A 15,226-nucleotide genomic window follows, 5' to 3' on the forward strand; every position below is an offset into this window, starting at 1 on the left:
GTTCAAACTTTAGCAAAGCAACTGTACACACACACGCACACACACACACACCCACGCCCCCCCACACACACACCCCGACAATTACACACAGGAACACACAGAGGGTATTTCTGATAATTTCTGATTCTGTTACATAGATACTTGCCATTTTACTGTCTCCACTGAAAGGTTTCTGATCTTCAGTCCTCTTCTCTTTCCAGCCAGTTAATAATATGAACGGTCTCAAATTGAATAATAGGCATGATGGGGGAAAAAAAAAGCAGAAAAAAAAAGTTCAATCGTCATTTTCCGGTGTGTCTGCTTTTGAAAGACATCTGTCTGGAGCTCATCATTGGAAGTGTGAGCCAAGAGTGGAGGTGGAAAATAAAGATCGCAGTGTCTGTTTGTCAAATGTGAAAACTAGTTGGGGAATAAGCCGCGGATGAGCTGAAGATGGAGAGTGAGTCAAAGGCAGAACTTCCAAGCTGGTTGCCAGAGGCAGAAGGTGGTGGGATGTGTCAATCTCGTGACGGGTGGGTGGGGGGAATATGCCTCAGAGCGGTCTTTTAAAACTCTGGGTATCATTTGGGGAGAAACACCCTTCAGCAGAACCACACACAGCCAGTGGAGATCAGGGCTCAGGTCCAGAGAAGGAGCTGGGGCTGAAGCTGATAGAGACACGCAGGGGATGTCCTTTGCAGGTCTGCAGGGCCTCCAGGCCACACACTTAAAAACACAGGAAACCCCACTCAAAGCTGTGAAGATTCTGTGTTTCATATCGATTTCTCTAGCACGCTGATAGCTCCAGAGGTGATTTTTGCCTTCAGGGACCTTTCCCATCCTTCCCAGCCCACTCACTAGCTCCCCGGCTGGGCTTCGCTGGGCTCTGCTAGACCCCTGGATGGAGGTACGAGCCATGGGAGACGAGGAAGAAGACGAGAGGCCCCCGGCAATGATGATGAGCTGCACTGGGTCGCCAGGTTCAGTCATCCACCAGCCTTTATCCAGCCTTCCAGCCACCCACCCTTGTTTCCATCTGTAAAAAAATACAAGGCAAAGCAGAGTGTTTTTCAAAATCTCACCTTTAGCACTCAGCATCCCTCTGCTCAATGCAAATGCAAATGTAAACACTAACACTTTGATTAAAAATATGTGGGAAGAAAACACCAACTTGCTCTTTTGTAACCCGCCCCAAGGCTCTCGCTGCTGCAAACACACACACACACACACAAAATAAATAAATAAAAAATAAAATAAAAATGCTCATACTGCTGTGTGCAAAGAAAAGCAGCCGTCTCTGCTCCCATGTAAAAGGGCTACATATAAATCTAAATCTTCCAGGTTAAAATAATCACACTATAACCTCTTCATTTGGAAAATAGCGGTAATAATTTAATCTTTACAGAGTTCTTTGTTGAGATTCATCTTGAAGTATTCTGAAAGTATTCTGAATGCTGTTATCATGCTAATACGATAAGGTCCTTTGTGTGCTTCTTTGTTCTTTTTTTTTCTGAGGAAAAAAAAATGAATTGCTGGGGCCTCCTTTTTGCAACCGTACACCCACCAGCCCTCAAATTTCCTTCGAACCAGCTACAAAGCATATACATCGCAGTTTGAGTTGCTTGAAAAATAATGAGATACAAAAAGCGGCGGGTTAAACGGTCCAAGGTCAGATATGAGAAGGGTTTTAGTGAATTTCAGTGTGTCATTACGTGCAGCTTTAAAAACTAAAGAAAAAAAAAAACCCAACAACAAAAAAATCTAAACATAATAATATAATAGCAAAGCAGCCCGAGTCGCCTCTGGTTCGCCCTGCTGGGGAGGAAGGTGACGTGGGGGCGAGATCGGGTGAGCTTGAGGAAGATTCAGACACAATGCCCCCATTGAGGGGGTTCAGGCATGGGTGTTAACTCGCCATTCCTTCACACACAATGGCCCCCTTCCCTCCACCAGAGGCAGTGCAAGGGACAATGTTGGTTCAGGGCAGCCCTCCACGCGGTGTGAAAGAGAAGAGCGGCATTATTAAGATGGGAGCTGAGAGAGGGCCCAGGGAGGGGGGAGGAGAGAGAAACAGGAGCAAGAGTGATATGTTTGGGTGCAGGAGGGACAGAGGAGAGGCGAACACTGTGATCCGTGGCTTTGGACTTGAGAGACAGAAATAAATCTCACAGGCAGCATCACAAATCATGACGTTTGAAAAATCTCTGAAATGCTTTTTAGCAATATTCAGAAACGTTACTGTGATAAAAAAAAATTTATCAGGGTGCAAACGCTGCGTAAATTTGAAGGTTGTATAAATTCTTCAGGTTTAAAATGAATTATGCAAGACGCATCATGTAATAATTTCCTTAACAGTAATGATGACCTTTGAAGCACGAAGACATCAGATACTTTCTTTTTATATTAACTAGTTTCTTTAGCAATATTTTAATAACATTAATTACCTGAATCTGTCTGAATAATATAGCTGTCCAAGAAATGATCTTCTAGAGATCATAATGTTAATTTGTTTGTGATTTTTGTTCAATATTTAGCTTTTTTTCCTTTTTATTCTGAGCAAGCAATGTTACATTCTTTTTCATATTTTGTCACAAATACAAATATCTGCTTTCATTCACACATATGAAAATACAACAGATGGACTGAATAATATCTATTGAATGTTAACGTTATGCACATCCATGTTGTGCAGTCAGCAGTAAAGTTTTGTTGTTATTTTTGTTGTTTGTGTGAAACATTCTTTTATATGAATGTGGCAACAAAGTTATTACATTGATTAATTATCATTACTCAGCCGTTCAACGTAATGACATAATGTGCTGCTGTTTCGACATTTCACCATTCAGTCCTGCAGCAGAGTTAAAGAATACAGACGACACATCATAGTAAGACCAGGAATTTGGATACAAGACCTGAAGCTGGGATAGTTGACCATTCAGGATGCTGCTGCTCCCTTTGCTTGGCCTTACAAGGTTGAAAGACTAAAAATCAGTAAGTCTCGATTAAGTTGTAGAGTGGATTTGCAAGAAGTAGATACACAGATAGCTAAAAACCACCAAATTTAGGGAGAAACCTACTAATAAAATTACCAACAGCACTTAACTGCAGCATGCCTTTATTTTTATTGAAGAAAAAAAAATTCATGTTCTTATATCTGTCTGATATTTGAGGTGAAATGACAACTAATGAAAGCTCTAAGCTGCCAAGTTTTGACGATTCAAGGCAAAGCGGTGAGTGTCAGCTTTCTCGTTGACATTTGGTTTGAGTTGGTAAAAAAGAATCCATATTATGAATTCAGTACAGAATTTGTACCCAATATAAAAGGACAAAAGTGTATCCACTGATTTTGATTTCAAAGTGTAAGGTGCAGAGATTAGACACTTGCAGTATGATAACCTAGAGTAAAAACACCACAGGTAGTGTCAATAATTTAAATGAAAACAAATTTAACATTATCCAATTGTTCTTAGGTAAAAGAAAGAAAAGCAACAACTATTTACACTGCTGCTAAAATAATATAACATTTTGGTTAAAATGTTAACTTAAATGTGCTTATAACTAAAACTTAGATTTTTGCCTCTCAAGCCTCTCAAGCTGATTTTTTAAATTTAGTCAGGCTATCTGCTAAGGTAGCCATTCTGCAGACAAGCCACTAGCAACAGTTAATTGTAAACTAGGTTAGCTTTGTAATGGCGACAAAGACACACTCTTGCTCATGTTTGTTCGTGCCCATGAATAATTAAGAAGCCACATTTGTTTTTGTAGGCAAGCTGAAATGCTTAGAGGCCTTCTTTCAGCCAGTTGACCAGAAGTGTGCAGCAGCAGGTGTGGGACGGGAATACAGCCCAAGAAAACTCTCGTCATGAAAAAAAGAGAAAAAAAATGCCGCTTTTGAAAGTATAATTCTTCAGTACGTATTAGATTGAGCTCATGCTTGTTGCTTCTGCTCAGTGCAGATGCATTGTTTTGAGAGTGAAGCTGACAGTTAACAAGATGTTGGTAAGTGCATTTGCTTTTACTCTGCAGGTAAATCTCCTTAATCATAATGAAGGGGGGAGGTTGTCATTTAAACCAGAAGAAACTCCCAGCCTGGATGTTTGATGCCACGATACGTGGTTAGGAGGGAGTTGCAAGAGAAGCTCAAAAATGTTTATGGAGATCCCGTGCCTCTCTGGGAGACTAATAGAATCCTGTGGCTGGAGTGAAAGCTCATTGTGCCAGTGTAAAGGATTACACTGGTAAACTGGTAAAACAGGGGCAAAAGAGCCCAAACACTCCCTGCCTGCCTCCTACGGAGAGGCAACGAACCATTGAACAATGAGGGGGAGAGCATGCTGCAAGCTGACTCATTTTATCAAGAGAGAGGAGAAAAACCTCTCTGAGGGGCGGCCAGTTCATATACATGCATGTGCACGGGCAGAGGCACAGAAAAATACCAGCTGCAGATGGAGGGGGAGATAGGAAACAAGGGGACATGTTAACGGCGGCTCCTGTATTGGAGGGTAATATGGGCAAATGATTTCTGTCTTGCTTCTGTGTCTGCATCCTGAGTGACAGTTTACAATCTCTGAGGCAGCAGGCAGGCCCAGCAGGCTGGCTCGGTGGCTCTACAAAATCCCTCATTTCCTAACCTATTTTTCCCTTTTCCTCCACCTTCATCTGGTTTCAGCCCTCTATAATCGCTGCTGTTTTTCTGATGCAACCACACTTTAACTCTCTATTGTAAAAATCACTCTTTCATTTTTTTTTTATATCACGTTTTAAGCAGAGATGCAAGCTTTTATTTTGTTAAACAATACAGCAGCCTCTTAGGTATGTTTTCTCCAGGATAACTCGGTAAATATTTGAGTCTATTTCTGACAGGAACTGTAACCGGAGTAAATTTCCCACAGTTATCCCGAACAGTCTGCATGTAAAGCACAATCCACCTCGCGTTTGCCATTTGGATGGAAACCACGCGGAGCATAATGCATCATCTGCATCCTGCAACCTGCCACACCACACTGAAAGACTCCTTCGCTCTCTTCATCTCTGTTCCTTCAAAGGCAGCCGTAAACGCGTTCAAACAGCGGGATACGCACTCCGCTAACAAACCTCATTAAGGGCCCTATACACACTTTCTCAATGCCAACACTAGCTGTCACACATCTTCCTTTCAATGCACACACCGGCGGCCGCACTGACCACAACAAAGCATCTTTACAGAGCTAATTAGAAAGGCTCTCCCTCTCTATTTTGAAGCTCATCTGAATAGGAGGGAACATGATAATGAGGAGAGCAAGATGAGTTAGAGACTGAGGGAGAGTCAGGCAGGAAGACAGAGCGAGTGTGACGATATTCACTGTTCTTCTATTCACAAGGATAGACGGCACATTTTTCTTTTTTCCTCAGACTAGAATTAAAGCAAAGGGCTCCAGGAGGCAGGGGGACCTGAATTAGTGTGACACCGCTCTGCGAATCCCTGATGCAGCGATGGAAGTGAGCCGGGAGGGAAGTGAACGCTGCACCATTTTGTTTGGTGTGCCATGCCTCATCCAGAGAGGGATAGAAGGGATGTATGGGAGGGACCAAGCCAAAAAAAAAAAAAGTAGTCAAATATGTGTGTGAACTCATTACAGACAAATGAGGCAAATCTGATAAAATTATGAGGCATGTTTTAGGACAAAAGCAAAGCCCCTAAAATGTAAATGTGGAAGTCTTTAGGTGATTTGAGGATTTGGGTTTACTTACATTTTCAGAAAATGAGTAGAAGTTCCACTGTGGTCATGCAAACATAACTACGAGAGTGAATTTGAGGTGAAACCACTGATGAAACATGAAGCCAAGTTTAACTGAGTGAATGGGAGCAGCAAATTCTGCAAAAATAATGGGAATAATGCTAAAATTATTTAAAATGTTTGGATTTTGAATAGAAACTTTGAGCTAATGCAATACAATTAATCAATCAACACCACTGCGTTATGTGCAAGAAGGTCTGTTTTAAAAATTTCTTTCCTATTCTATTTCCAAAAAGAGTATATATTCTTACAGTAATCTGTATGTATTGTTTTTAGGAGAGAAATGTTAAAAATATTCTCAAAAAGGGCAAAAACACAGTGGAAGTCCTTTACTGTTTCAGTCTAAATTTTAAGTTCAAGTTGAAGTTATGACCCAACTGTTGTCTCGTGAAGCCCGCTGACCCCTGATGGGAGTGCAACGCATTCGGGAGGGAATAGCAAGCGACCGCACCCCCCTCCTCCGTGTCACCTCCCAGACAGCTTGTTAATTTGCACAACTTTTATGCTGCACCGTCTCTGCTTTCTAAGCGTGTACATGTGCCTATGTATATGTGTGTATATATTAGCGACGGGACTTGACCCTAGCAAGCCGCGGCAGTGTTTCGCGTCTTGCTGGGCGTGGGAAAAAGACGGGACCCCTTTTCACAGCTGCCTGGCTGAGGCCTAGACTGCTTGGGGGCCCCCCTTCATAACCCCCACTTTTCTGTCCATGCACCCCCTTTTTCTCTTGTCCAAGAACCCCCCCTCACCTCCCTCCTCCTCTTTCTGTTCCATTCAGACTCCAGCATGCTGTTTCAAAAGCAGGACCCCCTTCCCAGCCCTTCATAAATACATCTCATTATTCAAGCCCTAGTTTGCATAGCGATTCCAAAGAGATCTCCACTCGGCTCGTGAGGCCTGAAGACCCTCAGCCTTTTCGGACCGCACAAGTGTAAGTTTCGATTTACTAATCTCCCCCTCCCATGTTAATATTGGTTTTAAAAAGCCAAGTGCACACTTTCTAAACTGTCTCACCGACGACACAGCTGTACCTAATGCCTGTTCTGGGGCCAACCTTTAAGTTTTCTCACAAATGAAGCAAAGAATCTGCAAAGCAAAAGCTGATGAAAGGACAGTTTAGCATGACGGATAGCAAGAGCTTCGCTGGTCTGTATTCCATCTGTCACTTGCTTTTGTACAGTACCCCTCCTTCACACACACACACACACACACACACACACACACACACAAACTCAAAATCCTCCCCCCTCTACCCCCACGATTGCAACTGGCTGCATTGCATTACTGCAGAGATTTATCTCCCATCAGCCTGTATAATACTGTGGTTATAATTTACATCCACTTTAGAAAACAGCAGGACAGGCTCCTCCTTGCATATGCTAATGTAAAGCTTGGGAAAATCTTGGTGACTTAAAGAGTTCCCCAGCAAATTTGAATAACTGGGGTTTCTATTGAGGCTCCAAGGTTGTGCTACCATGAACATGTGACCTAGACTTGACAATATGCGGTTAACGTCTAATTCCTAATTGCTCGGCTCGTCATGGGAAAATCCTGAGATTTACCATTTTAAGATTTAACAAAAAATATTTTTATTTCATTCATGCATCTTTGAAATCTGAAAGGGCGAAAACATCGAACACAGTGTGTAATTTTGGACTCAAAATATTTGCACACTTTGCTAAAATACGAATGTGCTCTTGCAAATTGTGCCCATGCTAATCACACGACTTTAGATAAGGGGAGGTGGCTTGTTGAGGCATTAGGGTAGAAAAGGACAGAGCCACCCAAACACTCTTTCCACATGAGCAGGTCCAAACCCTAGGCGAGCCTCCATGCTCCTAACGGGATAAAGAACTGCAGCAAAGATTACACGGCCACCTCTCCTGCACCTACGGCACACTCTACCTGACAAATGGGATCACGGTGGTTAAAGGGATAAAACAGCTGAATGCAAGAGAAGGAAACAGAAATCTGCGTGTGTCTGAGAGTGAGGAAGGTGAGGGGCGTGATGCACGAAATGGACAAAAAAAATGCAAATACTTCAAAGAAGAGAGTAATGATGGGATTCAACATGGAGGCCCTGGTTCATTCATTCAGATCAGGACGTTTACACTGCAGCATGCAGCCTAACGCCGTTACACACTGTGCGTTTCCTGTAGTGTATACAAATGTTATTCATTTGACATTTAGCTCTTATGCTAAAAAGAGCAGATGTTTTAAATGATCCTTTTTATTTGATTAGAACTTGTTTTGTTGGGATTATGATATAGTAAATGTACAGAACAGGATTTTCTTTGCAAATGGTGAGTTTTGGTTTTCTATGAGGTTCAAGCGATTTAGATTTTTTTGTCCTAAAGTTTTTAAGATGTAAAAGAGAAAATTGTGTGCCATGTTTTCTTTGAGTAATAGTTTTGAATCCAACAGAAAATCGAGGAATAACAAAATTTCCATTTTGCATCAAAACATTCTTCCCAAACATTTATCTGAAAAACAATGGGAATTTTGATGCATGAAATATATAGGAAATCAGAATTTTAGCTGCATTTGGACTGTTGATCACCAGTCAGATCTGATTAAGGACCAATTGTTTGACTCATCACCAACTGATTGGTACATCTTTATAACAAAGTTGTTCCTCTTGTTCGCAGGTTATTTTACACTTGTATAATGTTGGTCACTTTGTTACTAAATATATGAAACTGATACAATGGAGGATTTTTGATGCCACCTTTAGTAACTTTTCATGACTTATGGTTAAATGACGTCCTAGGTGAGTCAGCCTTCCTTTTTATGTTTTCAAAAGTAGAATAAATTACTGAATTACTTTTAAATTATTTCTGTGAAAAGCAGAAATTCCCCACATTTTATTAATGCAGGTTTTCATATATTGAACAGGAAAATGCAGTGCAGATTCAGATCCAAAGAAGCAGCCAGTAGCATTGAATTTAAAGATACAAATCAGACACTAACTTCAGCATGACTCACTACATACTGTTTAGCTGTTAATGTTTTTTTGTTTTGTTTCGTTTACAGTGCACTATGCACAAAACAAGATTCACTCATTCTCCATTTACTGGACACTTCATAATATAATACTTGTTCAGAGACAGACTAATTTTTTGACTTTAGTTATTAGCCATGCAGTCCTAAGCAGTGAGACGTATTGCCCAATGAAAAACCACAACTGGTGACAACCAACAACTAAGTAATTTTTTATATGTTACTGATTGTCAGCTCTATGAGAAATATTGTTCTGAGAGTCCAATAAATATGAACCACAAGGAGGAGGAGGTTCCTTAGATTTATATTGGTTTGATCAGCGGTCATAATCTTTCTTATTTCATAAGAATCAACTAAAAATAAGAACCTTTTTAAGAATGTAGGATACAATAAACTAAATGTGAGATTTGAGAGTTTTCATGACTATTTATTTACCTCCATAATTAATGAAAAATGCTTCAAAGAAAAAAGAAACACTGATATTTAAAGGTTTAAGTACATAGGAAATGGTTTAATTGTGGGAACAGAATGGGAATGTGAAGGGTATTTGTGGTGTGAATTCACAAAAAGGCGAATTGAACCAGAGACTTTTTCAATTCATGCTTTCTTCATTTGTCTTTTTCACATTCATACAACTAAAACACCATAAAATGGATAACAATCAGTCACCTGCAAAGCTCTGCAGCAAGCTAACAACTCTAAACAAAATTGTCTTCAAGCTTCCAACATCTCCTGCTTTGTTTTTATTTGCAGCGGACGTAAAACCTCCTGCACATCTGCACTCGATATCATGAGTTCTGCCATTTTGAATATTTACCTGCAGGCTGACAGTCGCTCCTCATCCTGTTTACTGGCAGATTTTCTTCAACGCTGGCTAATGCATCCTTCTGGAGCAGCACTGACAACATTTTCCTACAAATACAAAATAAAACACTCATTATTGAAGCACCTGTATATGAGAAAGAGTATTCTTGATTATTTTCACAAAGTAATTCATGTATTTGTGTTGACCTTGCCACAATGGCATTCTGTTGAGTGTGTTTTATATTTTTCTGGTTTCTCTTAATTGTCTACTTCACTAAATAGGATATTATGCATAAAATAAATCTTGCTTAATTGATATAGAAATGTAATAAAAAAATTGGAAGTTACAAAATCCAGAAAGATGGTGGACTAAATAATATTTTTCTAGGCAGTATAATGAAATGTGTGACAGTGTATAAATACAACGATTGTAAAAAAAAAAAAAAAAAAAACACCCTTTGATCTTAAATTGAGCATAAAATACAAATTGCATAACCTCAGCATAAATTAACCTTCCACCAATTTATATTTGCTCTGCCTGACATCAAAACCAGAGATACGTACACAACAACAAAAAAAAAAACAACAGATTTGAGCCGTCTTGTTCAACAGTGCACATCAAATACTGTCAGTCATGGTCTAAATGGAGCATGCTGGGACTTCAGGGATATTCAGTCATCTTTGAGGCTTTCCAATTCTGCGCCAAGAATAGATCAAACTCTACAGCCGATGTCCTATTTAGTTATTACCGAGCAGGCGAATGGAAAAACAATTTACTTATAGTGAAACAAATTTGAATGCATCTTCCATGTCCAACTATGACTGAAAGCTTGTAAAAAATATTAAAAAAAAACAGGTGAGCAAGGCCTTTGTTGTGTGATGGACCAGACTGTAGGCAGGGTTTTTGGTTTCAGATTCACAAAATATGCATTTTTACTTATCTTTCTAATGAATGGGTGATTGGTGAGCACATTTTTCCAAAGTAAAGTTTGAAAATATGAGATGTTTTATTTCATTGTTTTTTTTATGTTGGATGTTCATTAAGCAACTAGATGAAATGAATGATGCAGCTCCATCTCTGAGCCAATTATCAGTCCAATTCACACTGCACAAAAGAAAGCTTTGAGCACATGACCCATGACTCCTTTTTTGTTTTTGGTAAATTTTAGTGCCTGACTTGCATCAGCACACAGACATATAGCTTAGCTACAATAATATACTGTCTTATTTTACAAGAATGAGGATATCTATAGATTATATTGCTGCCTATGTGAAGCAAAGGTCGTTTTAGAAAAAGTACGGTATTTTCATATGGACAAGGCTTAAAAACCTAGAAGTCGATATGTACCTCAAAATCAAATCCATCCACAGCTGCATGCCTAACGGAGTGTGATTCAGACACCAGGCCTCTCTCCAGTCCCACAAATCCTCCTAAACCAGAAATGCACCTATTATATCAGAGACTAACAGGTCTATTTTGATACATTTCTTTCAAAGAATAAAAACTACGACTCTCCTAATCAATAGGAATGCTCGTTGGGTTCAATTCTTTCTGACTGTGTTTTACTGAGATTTATCAAACACTTGTGATTCTGTGGGCATCATTCTCTCCATGTCAGTTTAGTTAAAACCACTGGCAACATGGTTCAGTGGGCACAACTGGTGGTAGTTGGGTTGCCTTTAGTGGTTAGTAGAAAACGATATAAAATGTTAACTACAAATAAATCAGCTGTGGTGTAGAACTCAATAGCACCAAAAGACAAAATGATGTGTTCTTTCACCATATTGATCATTGCAACAGAACCGTCCCTACAGAGAAACAATGAAAAAATGGCAAGAACTCGCACTATAAACTACAAAGGCTTACATCTAATCCATCTTAAATGTTTTAGTTCCAGGCTTGAAAAGCAGTTGGATTTGGTTGCAGGCATGCTCTGTGATTAGGATAACTTAATATAATCTCATACTATGATAGTTTTAACATGGTAGCACCCGTTCACAAAAGGTTGTGTGAAAGATTGAAAGAAATGCAGATAAATTGTTTTTTACAAATTTTATACACAAGGCGGCCATTTTAAACTGGAAAGTTAGTTGGTTGGAAAGGAACTATCACTCTTGCAGTTTTGACAGCAAGCCAGCTTTTAGTTATTTTTTAGTTCCAGTTTCAAAACTGGACACACATAACTCGTAATCTTCAACCAATCATACAAGTGCAATGGACAAATACATATTTTTGCTTGCTATATTTTTTATGACATGATACAGCAAACTGAAATATTTCAAGTCCTGTACAATCCTAGTTTTGAGAAATCTTTCAAGTTTGGCCAGTAGTTCAAAAACATTAGTGTTTAGTGAGATAGTACCTCTCAGTCAGTGTGTGTGTGTGTGTGTGTGGGCCCCATGTGGGTGGGTGACCATTGAGTGGGCCCACATAAGCTGACTAAGGCCTAATTCATACCTCATGGTTCGCTCTACAGTCCGCTCGATTGCAAAGCCTTAGTAATGTAAATTTTGTCAAATGTACCTAGTCACTACAGAATTACTGAAGACATCTGCTGGCCAGATTTTTGACTTCAGTGAAAGTGGTGCACACAAGGAAACAATGATGCTGCCATACAAAGGCGCTATACATACAGCACACACAGAAAATGAAGAGTGAGTTCACAGTTACCAGAACAACGTTTGTAATTTCCCCCAATTTGAATAATTTGACCTTCAGGAACAACAAGGCAACTAAAACTGAAAAAAAAAAAAAACATCCTGGAGAAAAATCTTTTTTCTTTCTCCACTTCTGGGTAGACAAGAATACAAACACACTTTCATCCCTTATGAGGCTGTAATGAAAACTATCACCGAGTGGACACAGCTGTGACTTACCTGATCCAAAAATAGTAAAAACACAGAAACAAGTTCCAAGCGACATATGCTACGGCTTTAAATACAAACCATGACAGCAAAACAAGCAAGGAGCTCTATGGACGTCTCAGCTGGGTCTAAAGTGGTTGATAAGAACAATCTAGTCTGGATCAAGATGTGCTGACGTCCCACACTTTTGGCAAACCTGCAACAATATTGCAACATAACGCAATATCTGCATGAAAGCTGTTAAAAGCTGGAAGGCTGCCCTTGAAGTCCGCTGACATTTGGTAGATTTTTTTAGTTTGCTTTCATAGGGATTAAACTAAGAACGTAATAGATCAAGCAATGCTATTTACATATCCAAAAAGCCAAAAATGCTGCAACAGTGTTTAAATTCCCGAACGAGTATTTTGGACCATTGTAGAAAAGGTACATGTAAGACTCACATTTTACCCAGAGTGATCAATCTAAAACTATAAGCAATTCACATGCTTATAGTAAAGTGTGTAACCTGCAGATAATCCCAGTTGAGGCCCATTACCTGCATGTGGTCCATATGGAAATGTTGGCTAAATGTTTCAGTATCACCGTCTTGGATATTATCGTTTTAAAGGAAGAAGGCATTCAGACATTACTTGCCTAAATTAAGTCTACATGCACTTTCGGACAAATATGTAACCACAATAACACACGTGACACGTCACAGAAAGCCCTTGACTGATTCTGCTGCTGCCAACACTGTCACGTGAGCCGTGGATCGACCAATCACATGAACCCTTTAACTATTTCTGTCGCTCCCTCAACATATTACCGGTGTAACACCCACATAGTTATGAGAACTAGAAACATCCCGCTTTAAGGGCGTTCAGGGTTGTTCCCAACACGCAGCACGCCCGTATGTCCCAAAGTTGGACAGATTTGTTGGACATAAACAGGCCGAGGTATCAACGAGTCCAGCAGGCTCAATCACGCCCTCACACACACGCACGCATGTGGCTTCCCGTAAGCGTTGTCGGCAACGAGGATGGTTTCAAATCATCCTGGAGGTAGTTTCACCCCAGCTCCTTCCATCACTCCTCCTGCTCCAGCTGCGGCGGCGCTCACCATCCGTCCCTGCCGATTCCTCCTCGCTGCTGCCCGCCCCGGCATCCTCCTCCTCCTCCTCTTCCTCCTCCTCCTCCTTCACGACGAGCGGAGAGTCGACCGTCAGCTCCGAAGTGCTCGGCGTCAGTTCGTACTTTCGGTTCTCTAGCTTTATGAAATTAAAACTCATACAGCTAGATAACCAAAGACACAATCTGACCCGCTGTCTCTTAAAAGGGCCGCCCCGCAGAGGAAATGCATACAGAGGAAGGATAGATGGAGAGAGCCTTCCTGTGGTCCTTCTGCACCGACTCCCCTCCACCCCCCTTCTCTCTTTCTCTCTGTCTCTCTCAAACACACACACACACACACACACACACATATTCCCTCACACACACATAGCTAGAACTGGATTCTCACCATAATCAAACACATTCACTCTCTTTTATGGTTTATCGCTACATTCAGTTGAAACAAAGTTACGCATGTCTAGGTTGGGGCAACCAAACGCACCCATCAACACTTTAACTTGCAGATTAACTCCACTCTACAGCATGTGCTTAAAGTCTTCCCACCACTTATGTGCTGGTCAGACCTGCAGCTAATGTTACATAAAGGTCTGGAAACCCCTCTGAGCATGGTGCAACCCACCTCTACACATTCAGATGTGGCAGCTTCTTTTGCAGTCCCCCCCCAAATTTCAGCATCAAATATATGACCTAAACTGGCATCACAAATACTATAGCTCAGCTTTTAAAACTCAAATGCACAATTGATGCTGAAAAGCTAGTCATGCATGTTAGAAACACAAAACTTGTTAATAAGCTGGTATCCTACTTACTTGCTCATTGGGCTAACTCCATTCATTTATGCTCTTCAGGTCCTCCTTTGGAAATGTTATCTAAATTACATCGATAGCTGTATTACCTCCAATGAACTCGCCGATTATTAATGCAACAAAGTGTCCCCTATATTAGGGCGGACTGAGCAGCATCCTGTGCCTCACACATGCAGGCTGCTACTGACTGAGAGCGCACACGGGAAAGCTGAGGGGATAAACTCCGCCTCGGATGGAGAGAGAGAGAGAGAGAGAGAGAGAGAGGCGGGAAGCACGGATTATCAAAGCCAACGTGAAAATGAATGCAGGTGTCTGTCAATCAGGGAGCCGATTGTCCCAATTATCCTCATTATTGGGGCTCCAAGCACGCACTGCTGCGTGGATTATTACCAGCAGCCAATTAGCACCGGCGCAGATGGGAACGAATCAAATCTGATTCTGTAATTACATACGTGCTAAAAAAAAATGATGCCCCTTTTTGGAAAGCTGAATTATTAAATAAAGTTCAGAGAGAATATTCGGCTATAATCTCCTTTTCAATCTGTAACAGTTCAGACTGACCTGGAGCTATTTGGAAATATAAAAATGACCAACAACTGCTGAGAAATCTTCATTCAATTCTAGCTGAAACAGGAACATGTTGCAGTTGTCCATCCATCCATCCATCCATCCATCCATCCATCCATCCATCCATCCATCCATCCATCCATTTTCTAACACCCTTGTCCCTAATGGGGTCGGGAGGGGTGCTGGTGCCTATCTCCAGCTAACGTTTTGCAGTTGTTTACATTAAGTTATATATATATATATATATATATATATATATATATATATATATATATATATATATATATATATATATATATATATATATATATATATATAT

General features: G+C 40.5%; 1 long non-coding RNA gene across 1 annotated transcript; it reads right to left on the reverse strand.

The window, feature by feature from the left end:
- Positions 1–289: 289 nt before the first annotated feature.
- LOC116722189 (uncharacterized) lies at positions 290–14,539 on the reverse strand. Its single transcript, XR_004339728.1, has 3 exons — positions 14,344–14,539; positions 9,574–9,668; positions 290–1,015 (listed from the first exon to the last, which is right to left on the reverse strand). It is a non-coding gene; the product is annotated as an uncharacterized LOC116722189 (long non-coding RNA).
- Between the last annotated feature and the right edge of the window lie 687 nt (positions 14,540–15,226).

The sequence above is a fragment of the Xiphophorus hellerii genome, chromosome 6 (genome assembly GCF_003331165.1).
Source record: "Xiphophorus hellerii strain 12219 chromosome 6, Xiphophorus_hellerii-4.1, whole genome shotgun sequence".
Classification (NCBI taxonomy): Eukaryota; Metazoa; Chordata; class Actinopteri; order Cyprinodontiformes; family Poeciliidae; genus Xiphophorus; species Xiphophorus hellerii.